At 36.8% G+C, this 19,270-nt stretch overlaps 1 pseudogene across 1 annotated transcript; it reads left to right on the top strand.

The window, feature by feature from the left end:
• Positions 1-385: 385 nt before the first annotated feature.
• Positions 386-3,190, top strand: LOC143542286 (zinc finger BED domain-containing protein RICESLEEPER 2-like; annotated as a pseudogene). The gene is made up of 4 exons (XR_013136875.1): positions 386-389; positions 1,125-2,923; positions 3,006-3,099; positions 3,187-3,190. The product of XR_013136875.1 is annotated as a zinc finger BED domain-containing protein RICESLEEPER 2-like (transcript).
• Positions 3,191-19,270: the final 16,080 nt, after the last annotated feature.

The following is a 19,270-nucleotide window of genomic DNA, read 5'->3' as shown; positions in this document are numbered from 1 at the left end:
TGGGATGGCTCGGCCCGAAACCAAATTGCATAAAAATCCAAAGGACTGAGGAACGATTGTCAGTATATCGGGTTGGTTTTGGGTTGGTCTAGGTCGGTTCATTGGTTTTCTTAGGTCAGGTCTGAGAGTTAATCCACCCCAACCGAGTGATTATCTCTAATAATAGTTAATACTAGAGGGGGCAATTCTGACCCAAAGTCATTTAATTGGGTCAGTTTGGGTTAAATTTAAAACCTTTTGGGTTGAAATGGGTTGGGTAATTTAATTGTAAGGGTTGAAATGGGTTAAATATGAAAAATCGTTTAAGAATGACGGGTCAAATTGGGTTGATAGTTTTATTAGAATGGGTTGTTTAGGGTTAGGGAATAGATCTCCAGTGAAAACCATGGGTTCGTGACTTCATCAGTTCATCTCCGCCTCAGCAGATTCAATCACCACTCGCCGTCAGCCCCGCCGTCGCCGCCATTCGACGTCCAATCACCAACGCCGTGGGTAAATTCTTCCGGTCAGCATCTTCATCTCATCTCCGCCTCTCCGGGTAACCCTAGGTTATATATCTAATGCTTATTAATTATTATTATTATTATGATTATATCTACTGGTCTGCGGTCTGCCATATTCCAACCAAGGAGTTATTTATCAAATCCCAAATTAGATTATGTATATGTTGGTGTTGCATTAGTGTGAATGGCATTCTTCATTTGCAATCAATAATATAAATATTATTGACGGGTCATATTAGTTGGCAGAATCATTAATAAGTTTAAGTATGATCCCCTCCTTATTATACAACATTGAATTGGATTAATATGTTCAAAAATGAATGTTAACATACTGTTGATCAATGGATTGTATTAACCTGCAAAGTTATTGTTCAACCTTGATATAAAGTGGAAATCTTTAATCATCTTTTGGTGTATATATCTTTAATTAAATTTTTATTAATTGTTGGGCTAAAACCGAACCAAAAACCGAAATGTTGGATTTGTTGTACTTGCATTATGTTATGTTTGACTTTTTTTAATATTTTTTACACGACTTTTGGTAGGTCAAGATTCAAGAATATTTGGCGAATATGTCAAGCAACACTGGTTTTGATCAACATAGTATAGGTGAGGAATGAGATGATGAAGTTAATTCAAATGATTCAAGTAAACGTTCTTATGTTTGGGACTACTTTGGTTGCGTAATGGTTGAACCTGATGGGATGAAGAAAGTAAGTTGTAAAGCGTGTGGACAGAAGTACAAGGTTGGTTCAAATTTGGGAACATCGAACTTAAAACGACATATCCCTAAGTGTTTTGATATTGATGAGCCAGGTCCACCAATAAAGCGCGCCCCTTTAGATCTAGAAATGTATAAAGAGAAGATAGCAATTTCAATCATCAAACATAACTACCCTTTTAGTTATGTTGAACATGAGGGAACACGAGATTTGCATAAATTCTTACATCCTGATGTGAAAGACATGACAAGAAACACTGCAAAGTCGCATATCTTGATCGGGAGAAGATGATTCTTAAAGATAAATTATAATGCATGACTAGTAGGTTATGTTTGACTTCTGACTTATGGACTTCTCTCACGACGGACGGATATATGGCATTGACAGCTCATTATGTTCATGAGGATTGGGTTCTAAGAAAAAAGGTACTAAATTTTAGATTTATACCTCCTCCACACACTGGTTTCATCATAGCAGAGCACATGATCAACTTTTTAGCAGAATGGGATATTGAGAAAAAGATTTTCACAGTAACACTAGATAATGCAAAGTATAATGATGTTTTAGTATCTTCTTTGAAAAGTCATTTGCGTTTGAATAACGTATTAGTGTGTGATGGTGATTATACTCATGTGTGTTGTTCTGCCCATGTATTAAATCTTGTTGTTCAAGCTGGAATTAAAGTAATTGAAGGAGCTATTGAAAAGGTTCGAGATTCGGTTAAGTATGTGAGAGGAAGTGCTGCTAGGAAGTGTAAGTTCGCAGAATTTATCGAATTACTTTCATTACGGTGCAGTAAACATGTTCGTCAAGATATCGTAACGAGATGGAATTCTACGTATCTTGTGCTTGATTGTGCATTGGCTTATCGTCGGGCTTATTCTCAGTTAGCACTAGTTGATTCCAATTTTAAGAGTAATCCATCAGAAGAGGAATGGGAAAGGGTGGAAGTAATCACAAAATTTTTGAAACCTTTCTATGATATCACTACTTTGTTTTCTGGAAGCTTATATCCGACTTCCAACTTATATTTTTATCAAGTGTGGAAAATTCAATTGCATATTGAAGAAGCAATTCGCAATACGGATGATGTTATTAGTAACATGGCAAAAGACATGAAAAAAAAGTTTGATAAATATTGGGAAAGTTATAGTATGGTGTTATCTTTTGCGGTTATTTTAGATCCACGGTACAAGGTTAAGCTTGTTGAGTATTGTTTCTCAAAACTTGACATGAAAGTTGAAGAGCGAAAAACGAAATTGAAGAGTATCGTTGATGGCATTCATAAGCTATTTATGGAGTATGATATTCAATCGGAGACAATGCCCGATTCTTCAAGACCCGAGAGTTCAAATGTTGGTGACAACACGTTGGACGAGTTGGAGGGATTTGACTCATTTGAAAGCCAATATAGAAATGATGTTAACGAAAAGTCTCAGTTAACATTGTACTTAGATGAACCTCTACTAGACAGAAAACAACCACTTGATGTTTTACGGTATTGGAAGGATAATCAAGGAAGGTATCCAAAAGTGGCTCTAATGGCTCGTGATCTATTGAGCATCCCAATTACTACCGTTGCTTCCGAATCATCTTTTAGTATTGGAGGTCGGGTTTTGAGCAAGTATCGAACTTCACTTCTACCATCCAATGTCGAGGCGTTGCTATGCGCTCAAGATTGGTTGGATGTTTTACAAGGTATTAAAAGTTCATTCTTTTGCAACTAAATTTTATGTAATATCTTTATTAATATAGCACCTTTCATTTTTCACATATTTAGATGAAAACGAGATCGAGATGGAGGAACAACTTGCTGAAGACATTGAAGCGTTGATTCCGAGTTATAATAGTAGCAATTTTAGATTGGCCGAGAGGTATTAAAAACTGAATTCTCTTTGCAATTTAATTTTATATTTGTATATGTTTATTAATACAACAACTTTCCTTTTTTACATATTTAGATGAAACGAGATCGAGATGGAGGAACAACTTGTGTTGACCAAGAATGCAACTTGTAGTAGGGTTTCTAGTTGTTTTGAATTGTTTAATGTCATCATTGTTATTTTGGATAAAGACATTGTGCAAATATGTGATCTTAAAGTACTTAAATGATGTTTTGGTTAGGAAATGTCGTCATTGTTTACCTTGTTTGAAGTATTGGTTGTGTAACTTGATGAAACGGACAAAAACGAGCAGAATTACTGATTTTTATTGTTGAATTGCTACAAAATTAGTCAAAACGTGCTGAAACAAGCTGAAAAACCGCTTAAACGAGTTGTTACGCGCTGAAACGAGATGAAAAACCGCTTAAACGAGCTGTTACGCGCTGAAACGAACTGAAAAACCTGTTAAGCGAGCTGTTACGTGCTGAAACGAACTGAAAAACCGCTTAAGCGAGCTGTTACGTGCTGAAACGAACTGAAAAACCGCTTAACCGAGCTGTTACGCGCTGAAACGAACTGAAAAAACCGCTTAACCGAGCTGTTACGCGCTGAAACGAACTGAAAAACCGCTTAAACGAGCTGTTACGCGCTGAAACGAACTGAAAACCGCTTAAACGAGCTGTTACGCGCTGAAACGAACTGAAAAACCGCTTAAGCGAGCTGTTACGCGCTGAAACGAACTGAAAAACCGCTTAAACGAGCTGTTACGCGATGAAACGAACTGAAAAACCGCTTAAACGAGCTGTTACGCGCTGAAATGAACTGAAAAACCGCTTAAACGAGCTGTTACGCGATGAAACGAACTGAAAAAACCGCTTAAACGAGCTGTTACGCGCTGAAACGAACTGAAAAACCGCTTAATCGAGCTGTTACGCGATGAAACGAACTGAAAAACCGCTTAAGCGAGCTGTTACGCGCTGAAACGAACTGAAAAACCGCTTAAGCGAGCTGTTACGCGCTGAAACGAACTGAAAAACCGCTTAAGCGAGCTGTTACGCGCTGAAACGAACTGAAAAACCGCTTAAGCGAGCTGTTACGCGCTGAAACGAACTGAAAAACCGCTTAAGCGAGCTGTTACGTGCTGAAACGAACTGAAAAACCGCTTAAACGAGCTTTTGCTGTTAAAAAGAGCTGTAACGTGTTGGAAACGCGCTGATTCGTTGGTAAAAAAAAACTGACTCGAAACCCGTTTTGACCCGTTCATACATTGACTCGTTATAACCCGAACCTGTTTACCCTAACCCGTTCCGACCCGAACCAAAACAACCCTTTTTTTAAGTGACCCATTTCGACCCTAACCTGTTTCAACCCTAACCAGTTTCAACCCTAACCCGTTCCGACCCATGACCCAACCCAACCCAACCCAACCCAACCCAACCCAATTACCACCTCTAGTTAATACCACCAAATTAGTGATTATTTCTCCAATTTAGTTAATATGATTAAAATGAACATAAAAAATTTGGTCATGAGAATTATATCATCCAAATGTACGATATTTTGCTTTCTTTTGGGGAAAAATAATAGAAATGAATGAACAATTACTTGTTCATGAATTATGGTATTTTAATATTTTAATTTTTAGAAATACTTTTCTTTGTACAACAAATTAATATAATATATTGAACGTAAAATATTAAGGAGCTCAAACAATGAATGAATAATTAATTTTCTTATGCTTGAGAGTTGAGCCCTACATGGTTAAGGATCCGAATATACGATCCTATATGCTGCTTGACATCAAGGGCTAGTTTACACATGTGATTTCATGTGTTGGTGTTTTTGTCAACTTCCTTCATTCCATACGTGCTTACGTGAGTGTGAATTCGTATTTCATGTTTAAAACCATCAAGGCGAAAACCTCATGTTTGTTGGTAACTAACTGAGTCGAGCCTAAGTATCTCATTATAGTGCATGAGTTTAAGAGACTATAAGGTGGTTGGATATAAATGAACGGGACATAAATTAAAGTAGTTGACAAGTTGGTTAACTAGTATAAATATATCTACCAAGTTAGTGTTAGATATCACCAAAGTTATTGTAATCAGTTTTGAGTTACATTTTAATGTTATAATAAAAGTCGGTTATTCGTATATTGTTCGTTTATCAATCTTTTGAATGTTATCAATTTAATCTTCTGGAATTAAGTGAATGGGTAAGGGTAAGGTTGTTTGTGGAGTTTTATATATTGATACAACTATACTAGCACATTAAAGACATGGCATTCGAATTGTGTACAAGACAAACAGTTTTAAGTCGAACAAGACATGGATACATTGATCTAGCATCTAGTATTGTGTCTAAGTTTTTCAAAGGCTTAGGTTCTCAGTTCTCTACATGTTAAGGGTGACAATTCCTAACATGATTCAGTACACATCATTAATAACTTAGTTTTGAACTGCCAACATGTCTGTAACAAGTACAAAATGTTACAATCCTTCAACCTGGTTAGCATGTTTACAACCCATACCCTCCAGACTCCAGTCGATAACCCGTTTTAGTCGTTTATATAAATGGGTTATGCTTGGGTTACGAAATTTGGGTGTGAATGAGTTACGGATGATATCTTTCATACAAGTTTACAACCCTATTCCTTCATCCATGGTTCTCTCTCTAAATTGTGTTACTGTGTGCAAGCCACCTCAAAAAATATTCTTAATCTCTGGTTCCCAAGTGCATAACTTGTATGAGCTTATCTCAAGAACTATTCTTAATCTCCGGTTTCTCATGTGCATAACTTGTGTTTGACTGTTGATATTTTAGTATTAAAACACTTATTCTTTAACTTAACTTCATCATACCTCTACACCATGTGCATGACATAGAGACAAGAAAATGGAAAATAAGAAAAAAACTATAACAATTATAGAATTCTTGTAACTTCTTTTTGTAATAAACCAAAGAGAATCAACATTAACATTGGCAATACAAGGTGAACAAATGTGCGATTGCCAGATAACTAGCTTGATGTTCAGTTCATATAACAAACCACAAAATAAATAAAAGGAAAAAGGTAAAGAAATGAAAAAAGGAAAAATTTCATCCCTCATTGGTGAAGGAAAGAAATGGAGAAGGAACCACCATAGTATAAATAGGTTTGTAAACTCTTGTATCACATTGCTAGATTAACAAACTAGTAAGCTCTTTATAAGAAAAGAAATTTCTATATTAATGTTCTTATAAGACATATCACACTCAGTGGTCCTAGCGGAAGGTGCGAAGCACCCGAACGCGCACGGGCACGGGCTCGGGCGAAGTGCGATGGGCGCAATGTGGTGCTTTGATGGCGCACTTTGCACTTCTTGCGGTGATGCGAGCCGCTTAAGGCCACCTTAGTATTTTTGTTGGGAATTAAAAAATAATAAAAAAAATCCTTCCATCGCGATACGCGACGGGTTTGGGTTACCCATCGCGTACCGCGACGTGGAGGTTACGCAGACGAGACACGTAGCCTGCCACGTGGCGTGCCACGTAGCAGGCCTAGGGCTGACTCAGCGAAGCTACAAGATCCGAAACATACTATAAATAGAAAGGCATTGGGACTTCATTTCTTCGCTCTAAATTCTCTTCTCTCTGAAAACACACACACACATAAGTATTTTATAAAGTATAATACTCAAGTTATCGTAGCGATATCCTATCCGATCGAAAGAAACATACACGAATCCAAAAGCTCTGCCTGTTAAGGTAAGACATTGTGCCATCGTGTAAAGTTTCTAATCTCGTGATTATCGTTATGATTATTGGTTTATACTAATCTAGGTATACTACATTGTGTTTATCCTAGGCGCTTAATATCAAGAGGCGTTCTCTTTAATTGTAAACTTGCAAGGTGAGACATTCGAGTTTTTGTACCACTCACATTTGCGTGAGACAACTGTTTTTACGACACTGTCATGATGATTTCAAAACCTATAAAACTCATGGCAGATGGTCTAAATATTTTCAAATATATTTTTAAAAGTATTTTAAATACATTACAGTGATTAAGTCTCTGTAGACTTACATGATGTTTACTACTGGTATTGTGGGGTTTTGTATACAAGGCTTGCCTACTGGTCTATTACACGTTACTTATTGGACAAGTGTCAGCCAATAAGTAATATGACCACAGTCATAGATACGGTCGAGTGACAAGTACCTTTCGGTAATTTGTAAGCAGGCAGATGTAAAAACATCTTAATGCTGTAACTGTAAACTGTGTCATTTACAAATGAATGTACTCAGCAGTATTTCTTGCTGATCAAATATTTTAAACATGTTTCAGGTGACTTGTTAGAGACAAATGAATGATGCCTGCGGGCTTCCAGCTTAAATAAGTGGCTTGTCACCAGAATAAAGAAACGTGTTTGGTAAATAAGGGTTTAACCCTATAAAACTTATGTTTGTATCAAAAGGGATTAAATTCCTGTTTTATCATAATAATAATAATCATAGTGTTTTTATAACTCTGATCATTTTTCCTAACTACGGTTCTGATGGGTACAAGTTTTTATAACCCTTCAATCCAAGCTTGAATAATAACTTGTTTTTATAACTCTGATCATTTTTCCTAACTACGGTTCTGATCATTTTTCCTAGGGTTCTTGCTCGGCCGATCACCACACACACACATACATATACAAGTTATTATTCAAGCTTGGATTAAAGGGTTAAAGTGCTAGCTAGGTAAATTACATCCTCTCTAGTCTATTTCATTGAGTTAATTGCATGATTAAGCATAATAAACATAAACCCTTGATGTTAAAACTATTGATTGTTGATAGATTATGAGTCTAGAGGGTTACTTGCATGGTTAATTGTTCATAGATTGATAGTTTGTTGAGTTTTGATGAAAACTGATGCTGAACAGATTATTGAATTCGTGTTTAGATGACTGTAACTCGATGTTAATTACATGTTTTGGTGTGATTGTTGATTCTATAATATACTAGGTTGAGTCTAGTTTCTGAAAAGTCCGAGTTTGTAAATTTTGGACGTGTAAAAGTTAGTTTTTATTATTTTACAAAACTGTTGTGCAAGGCTGATTCGAGAGACCTGCTGGTAAGCTGTTTTGCGACTAAGATATCTCATAAACGACAAGACCAAATGGGTTGGTTCCACTTCTGGAAGTTAATATTATGAGTTAGGAATCTAACCTAATTGGTCTTGCATTAATTGGATTTGTCATTTAACAGGAATAACAAATAGCATTCTGTTGCGCATGATAATGATTGCTGTGTGTTTGCTGTGATGTTTTGATCATTGTGATAAAACCGTATATGATAAAAATATAATAAAAATATTTTTAGAAACCTAACTCACGCGTGCTTCTTTTATGATATTTTGTGATTTATTTGACATGTTAGGATTTATTAAATAGAGTAATCTTGTCGAGTGAAAATCTGTCTGGACAATTTAGCTGCTGAACTATTTGGATTAACATGAAAAGTGTATAACCGATCGATGTTTGCTATGCTTTGACTAAATTGCCCTTGTGGGGGATAGTTGCTAGTAATGTACAATGTTAATACTTGACACTTAAGTAGTTGTTCACACATGTAACGTATCACCAACGTGCTTGTCGAGTCGCACTTATTTCACAAACGAGACACGAAACGCATCTCATACATAAGTTGTATGTGTCGAGTCTAGGGACTCACTCGTAGTATAAATACTTAGAAAATCTCATTTTTGTTTTAGAGCACTAGTGAGGATTTTTCTGTGACCCACACCTTTCTCGGATCTTTTTGGTTATCTTCGCAAACAGCGAGTTTCACGTCCCCTTTTACTCTTTTTAAACGCTTTATTTGGGGGAGATAACATACTCCAACGCTATAGATTTTGTTAGTTTTTATATATCACTTGTAAGGCTAAGTGGCAAACACAAACCAACTAAAGTCCTTCATAACATCGAACCGGTTAATATTTGTATAATAGCAAGTCACTGTTGAGTAGTACTACTGGGTTTGACAAACCCCACCCAACTCTAAACTCGACTGTAGGTCAAGTGGGTGTAATCTTGGCTAACACATTACCATGGTCGTGGTTGACATGGTGGCAAGGCAAATTGATAAAAAGTCAGCTTCGGTGTCGAACATTTAGTAATACATGCTTGATAGGTTAGCTACCTATTGATATATAATTGACTTAACACTATCTGGTAACGCAAAACGCAAACGCAAATGCTTTATTTATATAAACTTGTGAACTCACCAACCCTGTGTTGACACTTTTAGTATGTTATTCTCAGGTAGCCGAGGCGGGCACGCGGTATAGGAACATGCATTCACTAAAACCATCGCTTTGAAAACTTCTTTTAATTTTTGTCTTAATAACTTGGGTTTTTAAGTCGTCCTGTGTGGCACAAACTTTTTGGTTTACAATTTACGCTTCCGCATTTTATTTAAGACTTAATGTCTTGTTGGTTTGAAAACATTAAACATGGTGTTTGATTATAACTAATGATTCCGATCATGTTAGTTCACACCCTCTGACGATAAAACTCCGTTAGTGGATTTTGAGGGTGTGACAACAGACTATTGAAGAAACAGTCGAGCTAGCAAATACCATGACAGATGGATTAGCCTGAACTCCGGAAGAAAATAAAAAGAAAGATTTAGCCCAAAAGATTTCCCAAGAATTTCGAAAGAAAGGAACAGGGCAATCTTATGCTCATCCTTTCTGTAGAACTTGCAGAAAAAGGCATTCAGGGAGATGCGCTTTTAAGAAAACCAAGTATTGCAATTATTGCAACATGGCTGGACATACGGATGAAGAATGTAGAAGAAAGGAAAGTCGTGTTTGCTACAACTGCGGAGAACCTGGCCATATCCGTCCAGAATGTCCAAAGCTGACAAAGGCGCCTAACAACAAAGCAAAGAACACAGATGGACCTAAGAAGAATGCAAGAGCTTTTCAGCTTACTTGTCACACCCTGACTTAGGGCCTAGGCGTATGACCAATAGTTGGTACATGTTTTGTAAATACATCAGAGTTGCGGGTTATTTTAGCGGAAGACTTTGGTTGAATAAAATATTAATTTCTTTGAAAACTTATCGGATAATAAATACCCGATGTTTGATTTATAAAGCTTGTTGAAATATCGTTTGCAATATTTTAATAATAAAAAACTGAGCCATCATTACCTTGCGAGCATCTAACTCCATGAATGTCTTGCTACCTGTACTAATCTATATTCCCTGAAATGTGGGGAAAAATACGTCAGCTATATGCTGGTGAACACGTATGACTCTATAAAACATTTGAATGACATTATAATACAAACATAGTTTTCTTGACAAGCTCAGCGGAAGCATTTCAACTTCCGGTATATGTACCACTGCCCTGCACACATAACGGTATTCCCCGAGCCAAACGGTCCTGAACTGAGAACTGGTCATGACCGTTTAAGCTCGCGGCTTCATTGCCTTTGATTGATTGATTTAGCTTTAACAGTTATGTTTGGATCCAGACACATGCGTATTCGGTCTGAGTTGATATTATTCTCTACTTTGTATTATAATGTTTTTAGAGATTTCATTATCTCATGTAGACATTGATTGACTCGTTAAGACAAACACCCGTTCGTCTCATTGAGTATAAATATGTTTTGACTGATTGAAAAGGTTAACGTATTCACGTTATAAAAGGTTTGAACGTATTCACCTGTGATTGACTGTTCTGAATGATTTGGTGATCTCATTTGAAACCTTGACTGTGAATGATTGATTGATTGATGATTGGCCTATTAAAAATAGGTTTATATAAATATCCGGATCGTCTCTTGATCCGGCTATAGACCTTTAGTCTGGTTTAAATAGCTTTAAACCTTGATTGATCATTTGTTTGAATAAAATATTTAGACCCGTAGTCTTTTTGTTTATTTACCAAATCATATGATGAGTTCCTTCTTCATGAAGAAACATCTATAATCTGTTTCTACTTCAAGAAGAAACAATCATTGACTGCTATGCATGTAAAATCATATGTTTCTTACACATGAAGAAACAATGTTTTAACTATATTCTTTGTATACGAATGCTATGTTTCTTAATCGTGAAGAAACTATATTTCCTTATGAATGTAAAACTGATGCTTCTTAGTTGTAAAGAAACACTATTATAATCCTTTGTATATTTATAGCTTATGTAAACATAATTATGATCAAGGTTTGGGCTATACCCCTGACTATGGTCTAAGCCATATAATAATAATAACATAATGACTTAGGTCAGAACCCTTACCTTACACGGGTATTCGAAGTTAAATACCTAAGTTTGTACGAGCAACACTTTTACTCTATGTCGCGTACTGGTGCTTAGATTGTCAGAACTTTGGGACTTAGCACGAACTTCGAGGTTGGCACGCAAAACGAGGCAACATATGGTGGCCGTCGTGACATGCACATACTTCAAGATAGAATGTCGGGTTATTTTCGGATGGCACGCACTTCGAGGTTTCGTCGGTGTATGGCACGGATTACGAGGTGACATTTGTCGGGTTGGCACAGAAACCGAGGTAGAGAGAGTAATTTCTAGAGAGAGAGTCTAGAGAGAGAAAATTTGGTGTGAGAAATGAGATGCCGTTCACCTCCCTTTTATAGCTGATTTTGGATCCTATCGCGGTACGCGATGGGTCCTCTTCGTCGGCCGTCGCGTAGCGCGACGCCGCCATTTTTGCATGGGCGCCACGTGGCCTGCCACGTGTCCTTCCCTGCTGCCACGTGTCACCAGAGTGTGACACGTGTCCCTGAGTCATCACGGCCCATCGCGATACGCGATGGCCGTCTTCTTGGACTCATCGCGTAGCGCGATGGGTCCCTGAATATTATTTTTCACTTTTAATCCCTTGTCTTTGATATCTTGTCATTTCTAGTCTAATTCTCGTTGTCCAAAAATACTAAGGCGGCTCTTAAGCAAAGTGCGCCATCAAAGCGCCACATTGCGCCCAACGCCCTTCGCCCGAGCCCGTGCGCGTCGGGTGCTTCGCACCCTCCGCTAGGACCACTGGGTGCATGCTAGGCATATAAGAATATTATTATGGAAAATCTCTTCCTTATAAAGAGCTTCCATTTCTTTACCACTTTCCATGTGGGATGAATTCCATTTTCCTTATTTGTACCCATGTGGAATGCTTCCACTTTCTTGCATCTTTCAATGTGGGATGGAATTTCCTTATTCCATATCCTTAACATAAGATAACTTTGTTTAAGGAGTATTTTTATTTCCTTATAGAATGATCTTATTTTCTTTATTTAAATTTTCCCAACACTTATTTTAGGAAATTTTGATCCTTCAACTTTACTTAGTTGTCAAATTTGGATCGAAATTTTGGGGATGTTACATTACTGCACAAGAAGCAGCAATGATTCCGGACGTCATTGCGGGTACGTTTCTTATCAATAACGTTTTCGCTAAAGTATTGTTTGATTCCGGAGCAAACCAAAGTTTTATAAACACGAAGTTTTGCCAAGCCTTAAATCAACCATTAACCAAACTCCATCAAGTCTGCACGGTAGAAACGACAGATGGAAATTCCATTCATATTCATGAAGTACTCCAAGAAGAAAACATAAACTTACTAGGCCACCAGTTTAAAGCAAATTTACTCCCAATGAATCTGGCTGGATTCGATGTTATATTAGGAATGGACTGGCTAGCAGCCAATCATGCTCGAATCCTATCTAATACAAACTCTGTTGAAATTCGCTCGTCAACGGGAGAAATTATTACAATTCAAGGAGATAAGATGCTCAAGCCTAGAAAATTTATATCAGTAATGAAAGCGGCAAGCTATCTAAGGAAACAAAGCGTAGTATATATGATTTCTGTAATCATTAACGGCAAAGGAAAAGAGCTAAAAGAAATTCCGATAGTATCGGAATATCCTGATGTCTTTCCAGAAGATTTACCTGGGCAACCGCCTGATCGTGAAGTTGAATTCAGAATCCATATAATACCAGGAGTAGCGCTAGTTGCTAAAGCACCATACCGATTAGCGCCAATAGAGATGTTAGAATTAAAGAAGCAATTAGATGAATTGCTAGAAAAGGGTTTCATACGACCTAGCTCATCACCCTGGGGAGCACCAGTACTGTTTGTCAAAAAGAAAGATGGGTCGATGCGTATGTGTATCGATTATAGAGAATTGAATAAAGTCACAATTAAGAATCGGTATCCTTTACCGAGAATTGATGATTTATTTGATCAACTCCAAGGAGCTCGATATTTTTCTAAAATCGATTTTACGCTCAGGATACCACCAATTAAAAGTGCAAGAAGAAGATGTTCCTAAAACAGCTTTTAGGACAAGATATGGTCATTATGAGTTTACAGTCATGCCATTTGGTTTAACCAAAACACCAGCTGCATTCATGGATATGAAGAACCGAATATGTAAACCATATTTGGATAAATTCGTAATCGTTTTTATTAGACGATATACTTATTTATTCCAAAACCAGTGAAGATCATGTTAAACATCTTCATACACTTTTGACACTATTGAGAAAAGAGAAGCTTTACGCTAAATTCTCAATGTGTGAATTCTGGTTACAAGAAGTACAGTTTCTAGGACACTTGATTAATCATGAAGGTATTCACGTGGACTATTCCAAAATAGAAGCTATTACTAATTGGGAAATTCCTAAAACTCCTACAGAAATTCGAAGTTTCTTATGATTAGCAAGATACTATAGACGCTTCATTCAAAATTTTTCCCGAATAGCAGTTTTGTTAACTAAGTTAACGTGTAAGAATGCTAAGTTTGAATGGGGACCTAAGCAAGAAAAAGCTTTTATAACTTTGAAGCAAAAGTTAACAAATGCCCGATACTTGCGCTACCAGAAGGAACTGAAGATTTAACAGTTTGTTGTGATGCTTCTAAATCAGGATTGGGATGTGTACTAATGCAACGTGAAAAAGTTATTGCTTACGCATCTAGACAATTAAAGAAGCATGAAGAGAATTACACAACACATGACTTAGAATTGGGAGCAATAATTTTTGCCCTAAAGATCTGAAGACACTATCTATATGGTAGTAAGTTTACTGTATTCACATATCATAAAAGTTTAAAATATATCTTTGGGCAAAAGGAGCTTAACATGAGGCAAAGACGCTGGATGAAAATTCTTAGCGATTATGATTGTGAAATCTTATACCGTGAAGGTAAGACAAATATAGTAGCCGATGCATTAAGCAGAAAAGAGTATGAGAAACCTAAAAGAGTGCGAGCTCTAAGGTTAGAACTTCAAATCAATTTAATTGATGAAGTAAAGAATGCTCAGAAACAAGCAATAGAAGAAAATAATATTGCTGATGAGAAAAGAAATGGTACCATTGATCTACTCGTCAAAGGAAATGATGAAATTCTCCGAATGGGGAATAGGATCTGGATACCAATCATAAGAGGATTACGAGAAAAGATTCTCAAAGAATCCCATAACTCCAAATACACAATGCATCCAGGAAGAGATAAAATGTATCAAGATTTGAAGAAAATCTATTGGTGGATAGGAATGAAAAATGACATAACTAGTTATGTTTCAAAATGCTTAACTTGTTCACAAGTTAAAGCGGAACATCAAAAGCCATCAGGATTACTTCAACAATTAGAAATGCCAGAATGGAAATGGGAATTAATAACAATGGATTTTGTTACCAAATTACCTACCACAAGAAGAGGTAATGACACAATCTGGGTGATTGTGGATAGATTAACAAAATCAGCCCATTTTATACCAATGAAGGAAACTTTCAAAATGGAACAATTAGCTAAGCTGTATGTGGACAAAGTTGTCTCATTACATGGAGTTCCATTATCCATTGTATCGGATCGGGATAGCCGTTTTACTTCTCATTTTTGGAAAAGTTTTCAAGTAGCTATGAGAACAAAATTAAACTTGAGCACAACATACCATCCACAGACTGATGGTCAAAGTGAAAGGACCATACAAACATTGGAAGACATGCTAAGAGCATGTGCAATAGATTTTGGTGGAAATTGGGATGACAATTTACCACTAATAGAATTATCTTATACTAACAGTTATCATACAAGTATTAATGCTGCCCCATTTGAAGCCCTTTATGGACGAAGGTGTAGAACACCAGTATGTTGGGCAGAAATAGGAGGAAAACAATTATCAGGTCCTGAAATCATACAAGAAAGTACTGATAAGATAAATCAAGTTAAGGAAAGATTAAAGACCGCACGAGATCGTCAGAAAAGTTATGCGGATCATCGACGCAAACCATTGGAATTTCAAGTTGGAGACAAAGTGCTACTGAAAGTATCTCCATGGAAAGGAGTAATCCGATTCGGTAAAAGAGGAAAGTTTAGTCCAAGATTTGTTGGACCATTTCAAATTATCAAACGAATTGGACCAGTAGCCTATCAGCTAGGATTACCAGAGGAAATGTCAGGTATACATGTAAGTAACTTAAGAAAATGTTTAGCTGATAAAACACTAGAAGTACCCCTTCAAAATATAAAGGTAAATGAAAAGTTGAAATTCGTTGAGAAACCTTTGCAAGTTGAAGATCGAAAGATCAAGAATCTCAAGCATAAAAGAATAGTTCTGGTCAAAGTGAAGTGGGATTCAAAACGTGGACCAGAATATACTTGGGAATTGGAATCCAAAATGAAACGGAAGTACCCAGACCTATTCCAACCAAATCTCGAAGACGAGACTCAAAATAAGGAGGGGAGACTATAATAAACCACAAAATAAATAAAAGGAAAAAGGTAAGGAAATGAAAGAAGGAAAAATTTCATCCCACATTGGTGGAGGAAATAAATGGAGAAGGAACCACCATAGTATAAATAGGTTTGTAAACTTTTGTCCCACATCGCTAGATTAACAAACTAGTGAGCTCTTTATAAGAAAGGAAATTTCTATGTTAATGTTCTTATAAGACATATCATACCCAGTGGTCCTAGCGGAGGGTGCTTCCACGCACACAAGCACGGGCTCGGGCGAAGTGCGATGGGCGCAATGTGGCGCTTTGATGGCGCACTTTGAACTTCGCACGCTCGCGTCGCCGTGAGCCGCTTAAGGGTCGCCTTAGTATTTTTGTTGGGAATTAAAAAATAATAATAAAAAAAAAATCCTTCCATCGCGATACGCGACGGGTTTGGGTTACCCATCACGTACCGTGACGTGGAAGTTACGCAGACGAGACACGTAGCCTGCCACGTGGCGTGCCACGTAGCAGGCCTAGGGCTGACTCAGTGAAGCTACAAGATCCGAAACTTACTATAAATAGAAAGGCATTGGGACTTCATTTCTTCGCTCGAAATTCTCTTCTCTCTGAAAACACACACACACATAAGTATTTTATAAAGTATAATACTCAAGTTATCGTAGCGATATCCTATCCGATCGAAAGAAACATACACGAATCCAAAAGCTCTGCCTGTTAAGGTAAGACATTGTGCCATCGTGTAAAGTTTCTAATCTCGTGATTATCGTTATGATTATTGGTTTATACTAATCTAGGTATACTACATTGTGTTTATCCTAGGCGCTTAATATCAAGAGGCGTTCTCTTTAATTGTAAACTTGCAAGGTGAGACATTCGAGTTTTTGTACCACTCACATTTGCGTGAGACAACTGTTTTTACGACACTGTCATGATGATTTCAAAACCTATAAAACTCATGGCAGATGGTCTAAATATTTTCAAATATATTTTTAAAAGTATTTTAAATACATTACAGTGATTATGTCTCTGTAGACTTACAGGATGTTTACTACTGGTATTGTGGGGTTTTGTATACAAGGCTTGCCTACTGGTCTATTACACGTTACTTATTGGACAAGTGTCAGCCAATAAGTAATATGACCACAGTCATAGATACGGTCGAGTGACAAGTACCTTTCGGTAATTTGTAAGCAGGCAGATGTAAAAACATCTTAATGCTGTAACTGTAAACTGTGTCATTTACAAATGAATGTACTCAGCAGTATTTCTTGCTGATCAAATATTTTAAACATGTTTCAGGTGACTTGTTAGAGACAAATGAATGATGCATGCGGGCTTCCAGCTTAAATAAGTGGCTTGTCACCAGAATAAAGAAACGTGTTTGGTAAATAAGGGTTTAACCCTATAAAACTTATGTTTGTATCAAAAGGGATTAAATTCCTGTTTTATCATAATAATAATCATGGTGTTTTTATAACTCTGATCATTTTTCCTAACTACGGTTCTGATGAAATTTTCCGCTGCAAAATAATTTAATAAACACCGATACCACCAATCAATGTTCACGGCTTCCCATCCCGGGATATAGGGGTCGGGGGCTGTGACAGTTCAAGTATATACTTTATTGTTTTAATTTATTAATAAAGATGCTAAGTTAAAAGGATACAACCATAATAAACTAGTTGGCGGACCCGCCGCGTTGCGGCGGAGTTTAGACAAACATTAAGTAATACAGTACGTGTGTAACTTGCATAATTTATGTTTTCACATAATACGCTACGCCAACTTTACAATATCTACGAAGACTAATGCATTATTGAACATAACATGGAAAAATCTTTACATAAACCCATTCATCACTTATCTACTTCTATTCGCTCCCACAATTTAAGCCAAGTAGTAGCTCAAGTTCCCTTGTAATCCAGGCACACCTTAATTTGCTCCATATTCATTCTTAACTTTCAAAAATGTCTTGATTGACCAAAGTATCAAAATTTATACATGTGCGTGTTTGAATCAAGAAAACTTTACTAAACATAATAAAAGCCATTATTAACTACCTAAAATCCCCAAACAAATCAAAGGAATGCCCAAATAAAGTTGGACCATCAAGCCACACCAATAAGCAACTCATTCTACACATATTATAATTGATGGCAAGTCTTCCTTAAGCAAGAAAACTTAACTGAATATCATAAAGCCACTAACAACAACCTACTAACATGCCAAAAAATTCAAGAAATACTCAAATAAACTTGGGACCAATAAGCAACTCATTTTGCAGACAACAATGCCTGGGTTATGAACAGATGGGCCGATTTTCTTAAGCAGGATACTTTCTTTTATGAGTGGAGTATATATCCCAAAATATTAGTAAAAATTAATTGGTGCAGTACTACTTACTATTTTATTTGGCCAAAACAAAACATATGCCATCTAATAATATGTTTAGTTGCCCTATTTCTTGAGATCATGCAACTGAATTTTGGTATGCGACAAAGTTGTAGAGAATGTGCACAATAACTTGGATAGGAAAATACCAATACCATAAGCTGAAGTCAAAGGACTCAAGAAGACAGCTATCAACTGAATGCCAACAATTAGGCAACTTACACATCATATCCGTATAACATGCACACATCCAAAATGTAAAACGAAATGGTAGCACATAGTGAATGGCCATTTGTACAGCAGACATGCAGCTAAAATCTAAAACGACAAATAAAAGAAATTACCTTTGGAAAGTACAGGCACGTTGAGCAGTCGCACCTTCAAAGATGAAACACACAACTGGTTAGCAAGTTAAAATGAATATAGTAAAACATATAAAAATCTAGGACCCCAAAACTTAGAATTGAAACAAACACGCATTATGATATCTAAAAACCCCAATTTGCAATAAAAGCCATCAACAAATTGCCCTAGAAACAAATCTAAGTTAGCAAAGTTTTGTAAATTGAACAAACCTACACGATAAAAACAACAATAAATTGCCTAGACATTCGCCTATTAGCACAGTAACACACACTTAAATCAAATTGATCAAATAGATTATGAACATGTAAATTTGAATAAAATCAAATCGAAAGAAACACAACAATCAAAGGTTGTTAAAACAGAATCACAAATAGGCTCTGTTACGTGACCATCATAGCCTTTACCAACCAAACTGACTCACAATCGTTGTCCACTGCCGCCATAGACGGCAGTATAGCCACCAGCAACACAAGGTCGGGAAACGTTTTGAGTAGCCACAGTCATCAACCACAATAAACCATCATCATTGCTATTGTCTTCCATAACAACCACCACCCCCTTAAGCAGACACCACCCACACCACACCATTGTCGCCAAGGGTTCGAAAATCGAATCCGACAACAGTGAAGGGATGAATCAGAGAGCAAGTAACGACA

This window comes from Bidens hawaiensis, unplaced genomic scaffold (genome assembly GCF_021521415.1).
Source record: "Bidens hawaiensis isolate Kalapana, Puna unplaced genomic scaffold, B.hawaiensis_p1.1 tig00012815_1, whole genome shotgun sequence".
In the NCBI taxonomy this organism is placed as follows: Eukaryota; Viridiplantae; Streptophyta; class Magnoliopsida; order Asterales; family Asteraceae; genus Bidens; species Bidens hawaiensis.
The sequence above is the reverse complement of the archived record's forward strand: the minus strand, read 5'-3'. Positions and strand labels throughout refer to the sequence as shown.